The sequence below is a fragment of the Talpa europaea genome, assembly GCF_964194135.1.
Source record: "Talpa europaea genome assembly, chromosome: 7".
In the NCBI taxonomy this organism is placed as follows: domain Eukaryota; kingdom Metazoa; phylum Chordata; class Mammalia; order Eulipotyphla; family Talpidae; genus Talpa; species Talpa europaea.
This window is the reverse complement of record NC_140074.1, coordinates 96,972,883-96,990,155: the sequence shown is the minus strand read 5'-3', so window position 1 is coordinate 96,990,155 and position 17,273 is coordinate 96,972,883.

Sequence of the window (17,273 nt, the reverse complement as noted above, 5' to 3'; positions counted from 1 at the left end):
CAATCCCTCCCCTCCCGCCTTTGCTCTTCTCCTTCTCTACCTGCATGAGAAGATGCATAGAGAACATGGGAGAAAGAGCAATCAGAGAGAATTACGTGATTGGTGAAGAAAACAAACACATTATAATGTTTCTGGAGAGAACCATCAGGCCAATGCACTCTCCTAATCCAATCCAGTAAGAAGATTTCCTGGGCATGTGTGTCCATAATCCCATTTCAATCCTCTAAAAAGTGAAACTTAATAAGAAATCAGCTCCAGTGAAAAACAAACTTATAGGTAGTAATTGTGGAGAGATATTGGGCATTTCCCCCAGGATCCCAGGCTGTCATATAATAAAAGCTATGAAATCCACAAGCCATATAGAAATTGTTTCACCCAGAAGCTGCTGGAAGGTCCATGTGCTCATTACTGGGACATTTGCAGCAGATCTATTGCTCTTGGTTATCTTCAGCGATAACCAGCTGCTTATGAAGTGTTGTTTTCTGAGAATTTAGTTTCTGTCATGGTCTATTTTACATTTGGGAATGAAGTGATGGGGTGTTGTTTTTCTCTTTAGTTGGTGAGGAGGAGAAGTGGGAAACCATAGGCTTGCCAATGTCCTATTTGTCTTTCTGTTTGTTGTTGCAACTGGTCTCATTAGATCAGGCGAGAGCTGCCAACATTTATAACTTTGGTTTTTCTAATTAAAGTTCGACTGCAAGGCTACTCCTTTCTTCTGACTCTGTCAGCAGGAATGTGCTCTCATAACAGAGGCATCTGCCCCCTGGACTAACCTTTCCTGAAACCAGATAAACAAAGTAATACTAATAAAAATATCCATCTGTGCTTAAAGATAAATAGAGCATTAATATACCAAACTGAGATCTGGATTCCTTTGGAGCCAGCTTTAATGATATTAGACATCTGTTTCAGCTTGCTTTCCCTTCATTTTCCATTTGCACATTCTTATATGCAAACAATGTGAAAGCGATTGGTGTGGGGGGATAGGGGGTACCACCTGACCATTGTGTTTTTCTGAAGCAACTGCCCCTAGAAAGGGGGTGAGACACACGTATAAGGCAATTGTGGTCCTTAACATTGTGGTCCTTGAGAGTAAGCATGGATTTTTAACACTGGTCTTTCTTGATTTTGATTTTTAGATACTAGAATGCCAGTGTATTCATTTACATAAGCAAGTATAATTGTTAGGTAGACCAGATAGACAAATGTCAGTAGGCTCAGAGCAATCATTCTCCTCAAGTCACAATGTTCATGTGTCCTAGAAGCATCTGAATATATGTGTTTACCAGAAGAGAGCACAGCTCAGGCTTGGAAAGATGGGCAGATGCTTATTTCTTCTAAGGAGAACTGTCCTGGTAGAAACCAGTTTCTCAGGACTCCTGCTACCAGTTTTAACACTCAAGGATTGTAGGCAAAGTACTACGGTGAGAAAATTTTCTTCACTTAAGGGCAGACTTGTTGATCTTGGAATTTTAGATTTGGTGCTAACTCCAAAGGAATATGAGCAAATCAATGAAGGGGGAGGCAATGGAAATGTATGGGAGTAGGTAGGTTGGTAAGTAGGTAAGTAGGTAGGTAAGTAGGTAGGGAACAATACCTTATAGCACATATATACTCAGTGAAATAGGTTCATACCGCCTCAGTTGTTTATTACCATGCCACAGCCACCAGCAGAGCACCCATGACCCTCTAGGGGGCCATTTAAATTTACCACAATGATGGGGTGGGCATGTTGTTGACTTTTAGTGCCTGAAGACCAACAACCAAGTACAGCAAGGTGAAGAGCAGCCTTTTCAGTCCCAAAAGCAGTTAACCCTGTCTTGTGGCAACTTTTTCTCAAACAAAAACCTTACACAGGATCTCAACATATAAAACATATTAAAACTGAACTGTTTTTCCTGAAGAGGTCCCCGGAATACCTCTAGGGATTAGGGATACAATTTAAGAATCACTATTTCCATGCAGTTCGAATATTGTCTCTGGTCCTACAATGTTCTAAGAATTGAGTAGTTTAAATGTCTTTTTTACACTTGAATTTTATCTACTTAGCATTTTATATCAAAATTTTAAACATATAGAAAAGTTAAAGGCATTGTGAGCACCATCTAGAGTCTGCAGTTGCCAACATTTTGCTCTTTATCTTTGCTTTGTGTCTCCACATGCATTGATGCATTTTATTTTTAAATTAATTTTGGTGTAAGTCACAGACATCAGTACACTTAATTCCTAATAGTTCAGCACGCATAGCAAGCATATTGTTCTTTTCAAAGGGCACATTTACCATGAAGTAGATAGATCTAATGTACAGTCTGATGGATTTTTAAAATATAATCATGTAGCTCAAACCCTTATCAAGATATAAAGTATTTCCAAGATATAAAGTATCTCTGAAAGTTTCTTATGGCTCTTCCCAGCCGACCCCAGCCTCACACTCCATTCCCTCATTCCCAGCAACCACTGCTCTAATTTTTTCATCATTAATCAGTTTTACCTGTTCCAGAACTTCATACGAATGGAATCATTATGTAAATACTCAAGTGTCTGACTTCTTTCATTCAGCATGATGCTTTGAAGACTCATCCACACCATTGCTGTTATCAGTAGCTCCTTCCTTTTAATCCACTGGGTGGTATTTTTGGCCACAGACCAAAGAGAACTTTGACTTAGTGATTCATGACCTGGCACTTTCATGCCAGCCAACTTTCGTCATTTCTAGTAGTATTACCTTTGTCTGAATACCAGCAAACAATCTGTCAGTGGAGTTCATTCCATCAGCTAAGCTGACAATTTGCTGACAGAATTATTAGAGCTGGTGTCTCACTGAACAAGGCAGGCCAGTTGGCATGGCCACCATAGCGCCGTCACCTCCAAGAAGAGGTGATGACTTGTAGCCCTTCAAGAACTCCACTCTCTTTTACTGCCTGCACACCAAAAGGTTGGATTACATTGTCCATTCTTTTCTGTTGTTTTTAAATGTGGTAAAACTTATACAATTGCTTCTTGAATAACACAGGGGCTAGAGGGTCCAGCCACCCATGCTGTCAAAAATCCACATATAAATTTTGACTCTCCCAAAATTTACTGATAGTTATTTTAACTCTCCCAAAATTTACTTATAGTTATCCCTTAGGACCCACAGGGAGATTGGTTTCAAAATACTATTCCCTGTTCCCCTGTGAATATCATACCTGACTTAAGTCCCTCATATTGGCCCTCTGTTTCTGGGGGTTCCAATCTGTGGATTTGAATCTGTATTTAATAGAATCTGTATTTAAATTAAAAAATCTGCATATAAGTTGACTCTCCTACTTCTCAGTCTCAGAGATGTTCAGGGTCAACTGTAAAACCAAAAATTTACCATTTTAAGTGTCCAGTTCAGCAACATGAAGCACATTGACACTTTTTTTTAAATTTTTTTTTTGATTTATTTATTTATACAAGCACTGGGTACAGTCAGAAGCACGGGAGGGTGAGAGAATTCACCAGAGCCAGAGCAGGGAGCAGAACAGGCAGAAGGACCGAAGTACACTGCTGAGGGGAGCAGCGGGCGGCAGGAGAGGTCTGCGCACCATGTGGGACTCTCGCCCAGTGGCCTGGGATCGAACTGGTGCTGCAGAGGCTGCAGGCAGCTTCGCAATCCAGCGCTCAACTGCTGCGCCACCAGGGAGGCCCCACATTGACACTTTTATGCAAACTTCCCCACCCTCCATCTCCAGAATTTTTCATCTTCCCGGACTGAAACTTTATATATACCCTTTAAAATATATATACCCTTTAATATATATATATATATATATATATATTTATATATACCCTTTAAAATATATATATAAAAATATATATACCCTCCCCATTTCTCCTTTCCAGCCCCTGGCAACTACGATCCTACTTTCTGTTCCTGAATTTAATTATTCTTGGTACCTCATATAAGGAGAATTCTGAAGTATTTGTCTTTTTGTGACTGGTATATTTTGCTTAGTATAATGTGCTCACTATTCTGCCATATTGTAGCACGTGGCAGGATTTCCTTTCATTTTAATATTGAATTAATATATATGTGTGTGTATATGTGTATATACATATATATATATACATATATATACATATATATATACACACACACACATACACATATCACCTATTCTTCATCCATTCATCTGTTGTTGGGTATTTGGGTTGTTTCTAGCTTTTGGCTTCTGCAAATAATGCTGCTAAGAACAGATGTACAGTGATCTGTTTCAGTCCCTGTTTTCATTTCTCTATTCTCCAGCCCCTCCTTGAGTCATCGTGGTCCACACTGAAAACATGCTTTGGGCCCATCGCTTCTTCCTTCCCTCTCTGCCGTACCTGCTTCAATGGCCAACATGCTCTCTCACCTGTAACACTGTCCTTACCTCCTCCCTGCACGTCTCTCTTGGCAGTCCTCTACTCAACTTTTTTTTCAAACCCAATCCTGCAGCCAGAGGGTAACTTTTCAGAAGCTAATTCTCATCATATGCTCTCTTGTCTTTAGATCTTCAAGGGCTCCCAATTACCTTTTGGAGAAAGCCTTGCATTCTCTCCCTTGTTTACCTTTCTGGATTTACCCTGAGGCACTTCCCTCCTGCTTTATGCTGAAATGACTTTCATGTCCCCAACATGTGAGATTTCCTGCACACATTTCTTTAGCTTGGAACACTGTCCCCAATCCTCCAATGATCTAACCTTTATTCTTTAGCAGTTTATGTAAATATCACTTCTTCTGGGAGGCTGTATCTGTGCCCATCCAGGAAGATGTGAGGTGTCCCTATTGCAACTCCCCTCCCATAGCATCTGGGGGCAGCAGGAGAGGTTGAAGAATGACCTTGCTCTGACTTCTGTCACAAATGGTACATTGGGGACATACTATCCTTTAGACTATAATATGCTGGGTATAAACACAGCATGTACACACAGAGTACAAGCACAGCCAGGCTGAACCTAGTCAATCATTTTGGCCAACATGTGCTCCAAAACGTTGGAAAATTTGTTTTAAGCTCCATAAGATGCTGTTAAAGCAGCTTTCTAGAAAAAAGTATAAAAAAACAAAACCATCCTTGATTTGCACTATTTGCTGATTTCTGTGGTGTCCATTCTCCCACCATGGCCAAATTCAAGGCACCAACGTGAGGTTACAGGATGTGGCCCCAGGCACCACTGCACCCTGGCTTGCGTGGCCCTGCTGTTCAGCCAGAAAGAGCAAACCAGTCATTTCCATTAGATCTTCTCAGCTCTCCAGACCTATTGCTCATCTCCTGATAATTTTCTTTCTAATTCTTTAGATTTTTTTCCCTACAAAAAACATTACCTCCTAAATAATCAGAAGTGCTAAATATCATGTTAAGGAGACATAGACAATATGTTTTGTGCAGGATAACAACAGATTCAACTTTATAAGAACTGTATTAAGTTCTTATGTGAACATGTGACTGAAGGGTGCCCCAGGTGCCCCAAACTTGCACACTATATTTTTTTTTTGTGGGACCCTCGCTGGCGGCCGGGGAATGAATTGGCGCTGCAGAGGCTGCGGGCAGCCTCGCAGCCCAGCGCTCAACCGCTGTGCCACCAGGGGAGGCCCCCAAACTTGCACACTCTAAAGGGGTTAGGCCATCTGTGCTTACAAAGACAAAGATTCTTAGTGTGCATAGAGAGAGAGAAGAAAGGATATTGTGAAGAAAACACCCCAAATAACTCATCATCTTGTGGGTAAATGCCCAAACAAAGAGGGTTTCCTCCAAGAGGGGCTGCTGAGGCCTGAAAGGTTGCCACAAGCTTAAGACACAGGAAAGGAGTGAAAGGGACCAGGCAATCTGGACAAAAAGAGCAAAATCAAAGTATAAATGAAGATAACAGCTGCCATGTCAGCACCCCCCCACCTGTCTCACCCACGTGTCTCTTCCAAATGTCTTTGCGTTTCTCTTCCAGTGTCTCCTCCAAGTTCCCCAAATCCCTGGAGCACATCCAAAGCCAAGAAGCAAGCACCCTTCTTCTCTACCTGTTTCCCCAGAGCCTATGTGCCTTCTGTGTTACATAGCTTCATCTGGCCACTCAGCTCCGCCCCTCGTTAAGTGGTGTGGGAACATGGCCCGTCCCCTAACAATGAGGTGCCTCCTTGACACTGCACTGGCTCCAGGTACTGACCATCACAGGTGCTCTATTTGCTCCTCATAGTCCTGTCAGATAAGTATCACTGTATTCCCATGGTACAGAGGAGGAAACTGAGTCTGAGAGAGATTTCAATAACTTTCCTGACCTCACTCAGAGCCAAGTATTGAGCTCACTTTCCTCTGACCTAAGAACCCACACTGTGCCAGATCACCTCAAAGATCAAAGGACTAGGAGGGCAAGGAAAAGAGAAGTAAAGAAAGTTAACTAGTCAGAAAAGAATCCACTAAGATACCATCACCCTCTTTTCTGGGCTGCCACACTGCAATCTAAGCTTCACTGGTAACAAATTACTGCCCCCCTTTTCTTCTTGCATTAGTTACTCCTTCTTCTGACTAAGGGTTTCTTATACCCCAGAGTCAGTGCACACAGATTATCCCTGCCTTGGCCCTCATCCCCCTGCCTGACTGGCTCTGATCTGACTAAACTCTGTACGCTCTTCCACTATCGCTGCACCTCTCAGTGGCAGCGAACAGTCTCTTCACAGTTGTAGCCTGGCGCCTAGTGCAGTGCCTGATAAATATGTACTGACTGAACCCACATTTGTTTGACTATCAGGCAATTTAACTTTTTTTAAAAAGATTGATTTTATTTATACAAGAGCCAGGGTACAGGCCAGATGCGCGGAAGGGTGAGAGGATTCACCGGACGGTGAAAGGATTCACCAGAGACAGAGTGGGGAACAGAACAGGCAGACTGATGAAATACACTCTGAAGGGAGCAGCGGGCGAGACAGGAGAGATCTGCTCACCATGTGGGTTGCTCCCTGGCTGGCGGGGATCGAACTGGCACTGCAGAGGCTATGGACAGCTTCATAGTGCTGCGCTCAACTGCCTGTGCCACCAGGGAGGCCCCAGGCAATTTAACTTTGAATAGGATTTTTTTTTATTTAATTTTTTTATATTTTTAAACAATATTTGCTTGCCCCCACACCCTCAGGTGTAGTTCCCATAGAATCTCCTTCCTCAAGGCACCCGTACACCATCACCTTGGTCCCCTATGCTCCTCCCTCCCTCCCTCTGATCCCTCTCCCTCCTCCTCCCCTGCAGGATGTCTCTAATTTAAAATTGTCTATTTTTGCTTTGTTGTGTTTTGTACTGTTATTATTATTTTTTACACTGATGTCTTATTTGGTTCCCCTATATTCCTGCTATAAGTTAAACCATCTGATATTTTTCTTTTTCCTTCTGGCTTATTTCAATGAGCATAATTCCTTCTAGCTCCATCCATATTGCTGCAAATGGCATGAGTTTATCTTTTTTGATTGCTGAATAATATTCCATTGTGTATATATGCCAAACTTCTTGATCCAGTCATCTATTTTTGGACATTTGGGTTGTTTCCAGGTTTTGTGTACAATAGGATTAAACTTTAAATTTCACTCAGGGAAGAGAAGGTGAAGGCATTTGAATTCATGTCACCATCAACAACCATGTAGTATCTTGGGATGGAGCAGAACTAGACTTGGCCTTGGAGCCCAGGCCTGACTTTGGTATTGTTTTAATGTGTGGTTTTGGGTATTTTAGTTCACTTTCTGTAATTTTGTCTAGAAGAGGTATTGCATCCATCTGTTTCACCGGTGTTTCCTGAGAACTGTCAGGTGTCAGGTGTGGTCCTGCCCTTGGGAAATGGTAGAGGCCCAAACAAAGGCTTTGTCCTGCAGTGAGGGAGAAATGAAATTGAACACTGAGCTGACTAATAATGTGCCAGCAGGGGTAAGGCCTCCGATGAAAAAGAAGGCAGGATGAGGGGGCAGGGAGGCATTATTAAGTACTGTGGTCAGGTGTGGGCTTTGGGGAGGGGATGATAGAGCAGAGATGGACCGAAGTGAGGAGAAACCCATGTGGCTCCCCCTCCTTCCCTCCCACCCTCCCTCTCTCTCTCTCTCTGTTTTTTTAAAGAAATCGTGCTAAATCATAAGCTACAATTTCCCATTTTAACCATTCTTAAGTGCACAGCCTTGTGGCACTAAACACACCCACACCGCTGAGCTGCCGTCACCAAACCCTGGCTCCAAAGCATTTTCATTTTCCCCAACTGAAATCTCCTCTCCTCCAGGACCCCAGCACCCCCACTCCCATTTTCTGTTTTTATGATTTTAATGACTGTGGTGCCTCATGTAAGTAGCATCATCCAGTACTTGTCATTTTGGGACTGGCTTATGTCACTTAGTATAATGTCCTCAAGGTTCATCTGTATGTCAGAATTCCCTTTCTTTTAAGACTGAATAATATTCCATGTCACATGCATATGTATACATAGTATATACAAGCCATGTTTTCTTTATCCCTTCATTTGTCGGTGACACATCTTGGCTGCAATGAAATTGGGAATGCAGCTATCTGTTCAAGTCCCTGTTTTCAATTTTTTGCATCTATACCCAGAAGTAGAATTGCTAGACTACATGGAAATTCGATTTTTAATTTTTTGAGGCACCGCCATATGATTTTCCATAGCCACCATGCCAGGTTCCATTCCCACCAACTGTGCAAGGGTTCCACTTTCTCCACTTCCTGCCAACACTGGTTATTTTCTGTTTTCTCTGATAACTTCCAATCTGATGGCTATGAAGTGGTGTCTCATTGTGGTTTTGATTTGCATTTCTTAGTGATTAGCGACTTTGAGCACCTTTGCAAGACCCACACTGATTTTGCATGAAGGACTTTCTGGGAGGGAACTCCCGGATTGGCAAGCTCAGAGCCCAGTGGGGAAGTCCCGCCAGCTTGTGAACCACAGTCAGAAGCTGCTTTTGCTTCTGAGCGAAACAGGAGCCACTGCGAGGTTTTGAACATGATCTGAGTTACATTTTAAAAGGATTTCACTCCAGTTTTCTGACCACACAGATTTTTTTTTCCAATGGGGCATCGTCTGGGACTAATTATCTGCTGAACACACTTAGCAGCAATATTTATCATCATCATAAAAACACACAGTGTGGGTAAAGAGATTTACGCTTTACCAAATGCCTCCTCATACATCATCTCATTCAATTATTGGGGCAGTTTCTGCAGCCTCCCATCTCCTGGCCAGGAGCCTCTCCCAGTGCTCACCACCCCTTAGTTACTTGGCATTTTAAGAGAGGAGCCTGGGCGTATCCCTCATGATCAGAATAATGATTTAGCCTTCTTTGGCACAGAACTCAGCTTTGGCAAAAATGTTCTGACTGGAGTTTTCTTGAAATTAGCCCATCTGTTTATTGCTAAACCCATAGCAGAAGCCACCCGGGAGCAATCTCAGATTCCTCTTTAAACACCGTTCTTCCCCTGTCCTTTGACACTGACTTTTTCTTAGTGGGCTACTCATTGTCACTGCTTCTTTCTTCATGGAAGACTCCTGAATATTCTACTCTGTCCTAATGAGGATGGTTTCAATGGGTTTTAGTGGTTTATCCTCTGAGAGAAGTGAAATTCATCCACTCAGCCACCCACTGTGTATTTATTGAGTGTCCACTGTGTATAGTGACTGCGGACCACACTGGCGGACTGCGGACACAGCAGTGAGCAAGCAGAGATCATCACTAGTGCCCTGGATCCAGGAGGTTGGATGAGTGGTCAAGTCACAGGGGGTGTGGGTAGGGAGCAGGTCACTGTGGTACACACATGAGGGCTCTCCACACCCATGGGCGATGTACATACTAGGGCATGTAAGGTATATTCTGGTATTCAGAACTGAAGCTTGTCTGGGAAGAGTTGGCTGCAGACTCCTGCTGGCCGATAGCTAATGAGTAAGTTTACAGAGGGAACGAGACCCCAGCCTCAGTTAGCCACCAAGAAAATCCTGCAGGGCAATGGAGGGCCACATGGGACAAATGTGATTTTTCTCTGGCAAAAATAAACAGAGTTTGGGACAAGAGTCCAGAGTTCCAACAGTTATATTGTCTCAAGGATTCAAAGGCCTACTGTATTCAGGGCCCTCCCTGGTGGCCTAGTGGTTGAGTTTCATTACTCTTACCGAGATAGCCTGAGTTTGATCCCAGCCAGGGAGCTGACCCACATGGCAGAGCAGACCTCTCCTGTCTTGCCTGCTGCTCTCCTTTAGCAGTGTATTTCAGTCAGTCTGCCTGTTCTGCTCCCCACTCTGTCTCTGGTGAATCCTCTCACCTCCCGCACCTCTGGCCTATACCCCAGTTCTTGCATGCATATAAAAAAAAAATATTTAAACAAAAGAAAAGAGAAAGACCTGCTGTATTCAGTGTTTACTATGCTCTCTGTCTACCTGATTTTCCCTGCAGGACTGGGCAATTAGGACTGGTGGACGTTGGTATCTTTGTGCTTGCAGGCTTATTTGTGGTGTTGCAAAGATTTTCCTTAGTGGGATTGTCAGATATGTAGAAGTTTTATTGGCTATCTTGAGCCTTAAATGGGAAATTCCATTGGAAGACAAGAGCAGCTCAACATTATAGTAAGCTACAAATGAATCTGCTCCTTTTTCAGCAAACATTTATTGAGCATCTACTAGGTATCGGGTGTTGCTTGGATGTTATTAACAGATAAAGATTCTCTCCTCTCTTGAACTTACCTTCTCTTGGTAGAGGAAAGAGTCAATAATAGCAAACAAATAAACAGAAAAAAACTGAATTTTTTTTTCAAAGAGATGTGAAAAAAATAGAGAAGAGATGTGAAGAGATGTGAAGAAAATAGAGAAGGGCAAGAGAGTGATCAGGAGGACCAACTCAGTTGGCCATCAGAACTGGGTTTCCAGGCAAGGATTTGAGTTCTCCTGGTTTATTGGGAGAGGCCAAGCCAGAAGATTCCAGCAGAGGACTGAGGGAATGAGACTGGAGGAAGACAAGTGATGCCAAACAAGTGAGCACCCAGGTAACTGGGGAGTCACTATAGACCACGTGCCTCAGAGTCATCCTGGGGCAGGGGCAAGGGTCCTGCAAGAAAGGCCAGTGCTGCCTTGGGACGACTCACTGCTACATCCATTCTAACCTGCTTCTTGGAAGCATGGACTTCGGTGGTCAGATAAGCCTCAGGTGGGGTTACAGAGGTTGGTATCTGGACTCCTGCCATGTGTGTGGCCAGTGCTGACTAAGGCATTTTGCTCTCTCAGGGATGGCATTGCTGTGTTCAGTTCTGCAGACTAATTAATGACAAGCTGGAGGTAGCCATGGAGAAAGCCATCATAGGAGCGTTCATAACAAAGGGGACAGCATATACAAAGGCCCTTTGGGGATCTGGAGAAAGGACATGCTGACAGTGTGGAGGACTCTGGTCCTCCCAGGTTGCTGGAGGTGACCTGGGAGAGGTAGGCAGGACTCCTGTCCATGGCAAGGAGTAGAGTGTCATCCAAGTGCATTGGGAGGCCAGCAAATGTTTTGAGGGGCAGACCTCCTTTACTTTTTATTGAATTTTCTTTGAACTATGTTTTAATAATTTGAGAAGGGACTGTCCACTTGGAGGAATGGAGTAAACAGCATCACAGAGGCAGGCCAGGGCAAGCAGAATGCGAGACAATGAGGAGGCATGCTGCCCGCCTGACCGGGGGGCTGTGGGAAGAGCCTCTCTTTTCTAACGCATACTGCTTAAAAATGAAAACTACCCAGGCGGGGACCCTGGCCTATTTTGAGGATGGCCAAGCCTTGAGGAAGAAGAACAATTAGATAGTAAAAGGATTGGAAAAAGGGGAGTTTCCACTGGCCATTTCTTTGTGTTGCTCATGATGCATTTTGACAAAGTGTGAAGCAGGGAAAAAGCCACGGGATTGCAGGACGGCCTGGCTCCACTCAGCAGAGCTGAGAACAGCGACGGCTTGCAGACAACTGGGCCTGCTCCTCCAGTTATGAATTTGGAACCGAAGCATGCAAAAAGAGATTACGGTTTAGCATTCACTGCATGCATTCAGTGAAAAATGAGACTGTCATGCAGGCTGGGACTCAATCTACAAGGGAATGCATGGACACGGCAGCCCTGGCTGCCGAGAGCCAACGATGGGCAGAAAATGCCCGGGCTGAGGCTCCGGGTTTCAATAGCTCTGGTTTCTTCTTTTTTCTATCCTTCCTTGTGTCTCTGACCTCGTAAGATTCTTTTCTTCCTTCCTCTCTCCCTTATTCTCTCCCCCTATCTTTCTCTCTCCTTCCTCCCCTCCCCCACCCCTTTTTCCTTCCTACTCTCCTTTAGAAATGTGTTACCTGGGTTCACAATTAGGCAGCTGAAATGCAGACATTGTGAAGTGGGAGGAAAGGAAGGGGTTACATAAATTCAAACTGAGACAGTACCTTAGAATTACACAATTTTTTTGAGATTTAAAAAATCTCCTAATCTAAACCCCTCATTCTGGAGATGAGACAGGAGAGGTCCAGAGGAGCTAAGTGACTTCGTCAGGTTCCCACGGCCTCTTGGGTGGTGAAGCCAAGGTCAGAGCCTAAGTCTGCTGACTTTCATGCCAAGGCTCTTTCTGTGACACCCACAGACTTATTTTTCTCCTTTATTTGTGGGGAAGCTTGAGTTATTGGCAGAACGTATTCAGAGCCACAGACAGCCGGAGCCTTTGGTCTGCTTCTGAGCTCTGTTCCTTCCCAGATGCCAGGGCCATGGAAGGAATGTCCATGACTCATTATCCCCACACTTTCCTTTGTGCCAGCACCAATGCCATGCCTCTGCCTTGGCACTGAGATTGCAAAGGACTGGTTATGGAGCCCTAAAGGGGACCATGGCATCAGAAGAGGGGATCCCCATGCTAAGGAGGAGCAAGACCACAGCAGTGACTTGTGGTCTGGTTCACAGTACAGACTGGGGGTCCATGATACTCTCTGTTGGCATAGGCAGTAGATAGAGTGGCTGAGGGTAACCTTCCAGAACCAGACTTCATGAGTTTGCAACCCAGGCCTGCCTTATTAACTGCATGAACTTTGACAATTTATTTGACTTCTTACCTGTCAAACAGGGATATAGATATACATACCACCCTATTAACTATCTATTGCTAGCTACCAGCATTACAAGACAATGAGTGACTCTATTATTTGTTTATTATTTATTTATTTGAGGGTTTCCCCCCCTCACAGGACAGTTGACAGGAAGATCAAAGAGCAAAGGGAAAATGGACAGTTCAGCGATTGTTGCTTTGTGTCTACATTATCGGTATTACCTTTAATCCTTTGTATCTTTGTAAGAATCCTTTTAAGCCACTGGTATACTTTGGAAGAGTTGGTTTAGGTTGAAATAGATCATGTGGTCTTTAAAGTAATTTTACTGGTCTCATATAAACTGTGATACATCACAGTCTGCTTAAAGTAAACAGACAGAAAAGGACAGCTCTTCATCCAGCCCCTGCTTCTTCCTATTGTGGACATTCATGTGTCCTGGGGGACATGAGCCATCTCACGCAAGGGACACATGAGGGTCCATCAGGAATTAGAAAACTGTACTTAATGGGCTTCCCCGGTGGTGGCACAGCAGTTGAGCGCTGGGTTGCAAAGCTGCCCGCAGCGTCTATAGCAACGGTTTGATTCCTGGCTGCTCCCCGGCCACCGGAGGAGGGTCCCACATGGCGCGCAGACCTCTCCTGTCGCCCGCTGCTCCCCTCAGCAGTGTGCTTCTGTCCTTCTGCCTGCTCTGCTCCCCGCTCTGGCTTTGGTGAATTCTCTCACCCTCCCGCGCTTCTGACTGTACCCAGTGCTTGTATAAATAAATAAATAAATAAATAAATAAATAAATAAATAAATAAATAAATAAATAGGTCAAGGTGAGGTCTCTATATCTTTAAAAAAAAATCTGTACTTAATGCTTTCCTTTTAGAGACAAAAATAAATAATTCTAATATGTTCCAACACAGCAACACATCATCTTCTATCTCCCGCTGCACACAACTCAGAGACCCCAAGATATATATATGTGTATATATATATATATATATATATATATCTCACATGAGTTTGCTTTCTTCTAGATTGCTTGGGCTTTATTTAGATGTGTCTGGAAGCTTCTGTCCTTCACTGGCTGGTTGAGTTTGTTGCACGCTCACATCATTCCTGCTGCAAAATTGCCCCCTAACTACTGCCAGGAGGCTCCGAGCTCCTGCCCGGGAAGTTTTTCAGAAAAGTCTGCAAAGTTGGCAAATGTGCTTGGGCCATGAACTGTGAGGGACCATCTTGCAAGTCTCCTAGAGAGAAGAAACTGCTGACATGCACCAGCAGCCTGCAGGGGCTTTTCTGTCATCCTTGTAAACAGAGTCTAACTGGTCTGCTTTATCTCTGTGCAAAATGCAGATTTAATAGGAAGTGCCCCAGAATCATTGCTGCTAGGTCGAGTCTCCAAAGGAATTAGGGATAACAGTTTAATAACTGTAGAAAGAGCTTAGGCGCTTCACTGTGTATGGTGTATCTGAGTTAGCTACTGAAAAACGAACTTGGGACATTAAACCCTTTTATCACTCAGATAGAGCAATTGGGGAAAATCCATTCCTTGGCAGGGGATGAGTTTACTTGCTTCTGAAGGGGGTGTGTGTTTGAATGTGATAGGGACAGGAGCATTTGTCAGAGTGGAAGGTGGATCAAAAGACAAATGAATTCTTTGAGTTAAATAAGAGCTTTAAATTATCCCACTTTGAACTGCTTCACCATCAGCAGAATGTGCTGCGCTGAAAGCCAGCCTGTCTTTCTAAGTCCTGTGGATGGCACAGGGGTCTCTATCTGCTAATGCTGCATTTTAAAGGAACAAACAGTGTTGGGGCAGATGGCCAGGCCTGGGGAGGCAAGATAAACGTCTATTTAGCTGGGCAACAGTGTCACTCATGCTAACCTATTCACCTAGAAGCCTGCAGAAAATAAGGGACTGAGACACAGTTGGTGGAATCCCCTTAGATTATCTAGGAAGGTGGAAGTCTTCATCCAGACTGAGGATGGATAAATCAAGTTAGCTGAACCTGATGTTTTCCAAATTTGGATCCATGAAGTCCCATCAAGGCTTACCTTTGTGGAAGATTAAAAATGGATACAAATTTCGGGCCTCCCTGGTGGCGCAGGGGGTTAAGATGCAATCTATGAAGCTGTGCACAGCCACTGCAGCATGGATTTGATCCCCGGCCAGGGAGGTGACCCACATGGCACAGCAGACCTCTCCTGACTCATCCGTTGCTCCCTTCAGCAGTGTTTTCAGTCAGTCTGTCTGTTCTGCTCCCCACTCTGTCTCTGGTGAATCCTCTCATCCCCCACTCCTCTGGCCTGTACCCCAGTTCTTGTATGCATAAGTAAATAAATCTTTGAAAAAAATGCATACAAATTCTATCCATTCCTGTGCTCATATTTGTGCAATGTACTCCTGTAGCTCCTTCCATTAAGAGGTGGACACTGTTTCTCTATCCTTTGAATCTGCTTTGGATGTACTTGGGTGGTGGGTCACTATTGGTTGTGAGATAAGCAAAGATTTGAAAAGCATTTGCACATTAGTGCTTGCTCTCTGAGACTCTTGGAAATCACAAGAGTCCAAGACTGTCCACAGAATGATGAGAGACCTCGTTGTCAGCTCAGCCAGTCAAACCCTGTGAATAGAACTACCTAGCGGATGGGCAGCTGACAGCAAATGCAGGAATGCTCCCAAGTGAGATTTGCAGAAGAGCTGGCTAACTGAACCCAAGTCAAATTGCTGACCCCTAGAATCATCAGCTAAATAAATGGCTATTACCTGAAATCAGTTTTGGGTGGGGTGTTAAAGAGTACAAACTAACCATGGGCAGAATAAGGTAAACTGAGGGATAGTATTGAGCATCCCAAATTTAGTTTTGCATTGTGCAACTCTGATTTGTCTGCTCTGTTATTTAGTTTGAATAAAGTGTCATTGGGGAAGGGAGTGGTGGTGGTGAGGAGAGCCTTTGGCTCAGTCTCCAGCATTCCAGAACACTCCTGTTACTAGTAAATGAGCCCTGAGTCATCAGATCCAAAGCTGTTGCTCTGGTTTTGCAGTTTGGAAGTCTGGAAAGAGTTTCTAGGGATGGCTGATCAATCCCCAGCTAAACCATTCTACTGTCATTCAAAGTACTGCACATGTAGCCACGTCAATTGAGGATCAGTTCCTTCCAGGGAAAATAGGAGGAAATGAGCCACAGATTTGCTGAAAGCTGAAAGTTACTTGAAAGAACAGACACTTGGTTTTGATCACTAGAAGTGAAATGTTTGTCTTCACAGCACAGCCATTAATTATTGCCCAATCATATTATGCCATTGCTAATGACATAAGGTAGGATTTGCACTTGAAGAGGAAAGTGGAAGTTAGACTTCTTATTTGAAGAAGTAAGCCAAAAGGAAGGTACAACCTTAGGGAGTCTCTGGAGAAGGAATACAAGAATTCAGTCTTTGTACAATTCCTTGCTGCAGAGGCATGTCATCCCTCCATTAGCCTTTTAAATTGTTATGCATCATGGACATGAGTAGCTTTCCTCCATCCTCCATTATTCCTCCTTCTTCTTCTAGTGCCCTGATTTCCCTTTGGGTTAGTATCTTTCCTTCCACTGCACACTGTCTTAGTAGGGGACTGTTGTCCCAGGTGCCTACTCATCCCTGCTGAAGGTTGGTGTATGGTCCAGGTTCACTTAGATGCTCGTGTCTAAGAACTTAAAGTTAAACAAAGATCATAAAGACTGAATATGGTTGTAGGCAACCCATACTATTGGAGGAACTTGGAAAACCTACCAATCTGATTTTTCATTTGTATGCCAGAGGCTGATCTTGGCCCTATTCTTTCCAAGGTAGATGTCCTTTAATTCTGTGACCTCCTACACCCTCTCAATAAATTTTTTTTTTTTTTTGCTCAAGTTAATCAGAGTCAAATTTTGTTGGCTGCAGTGAGAGAAATCTTACATGTATTTCTTAATGAAGGGTAGCACCTGTGGTAGTCACAGAAATCTAATTTTCCTCTCTAACTGGCCATGTTGTCCAATGGCTCTGTCCTGCCCTCTTTTGTGTTGAGTACAGCTGTATTATTCTTTCTGGTGATGGAAAATTGAGTGAACATGTCACTTCCAAGAGGAAAGTTTAAGAGCTAATGGATGATAGACTTCATTCTTTTCCCCTGCCAATCTTAGTTCACACCTGACTTTGATGAGCAAAATTCTCTGCTCCTCTTCCTTGAACCCACATTGGACATATTGAG